The sequence below is a fragment of the Monodon monoceros genome, unplaced genomic scaffold (assembly GCF_005190385.1).
Source record: "Monodon monoceros isolate NGI ecotype Baffin Bay Population unplaced genomic scaffold, NGI_Narwhal_1 Super_Scaffold_18, whole genome shotgun sequence".
Classification (NCBI taxonomy): Eukaryota; Metazoa; Chordata; class Mammalia; order Artiodactyla; family Monodontidae; genus Monodon; species Monodon monoceros.
This window is the reverse complement of record NW_021703774.1, coordinates 59,087,895-59,088,186: the sequence shown is the minus strand read 5'-3', so window position 1 is coordinate 59,088,186 and position 292 is coordinate 59,087,895.

The following is a 292-nucleotide window of genomic DNA, read 5'->3' as shown; positions in this document are numbered from 1 at the left end:
AACATGATTTGCCTGATTGTTGCAGTCTGGGCCCAGAACAATTTTAATTAACAGGAAAATGGTCCTCAATCCACCGATTAGACCTCTTCAGGTACAGCAAGATAAAAGCCTGATAATTTGGATGGAGTACTCTTCTTAAATGTCTACTCTATACACAGCAGCCAATGGGAAAGCCAGGCTGTCTCCCACCTGATCCAATGAGTAATTAAGAGAGGGCTTTTTCTTCCCCATCTCTCCCCTCCCTCCATCCCCCACCCCAACTAAAGCTTAACAGGTTGGTGTTATAATTTGG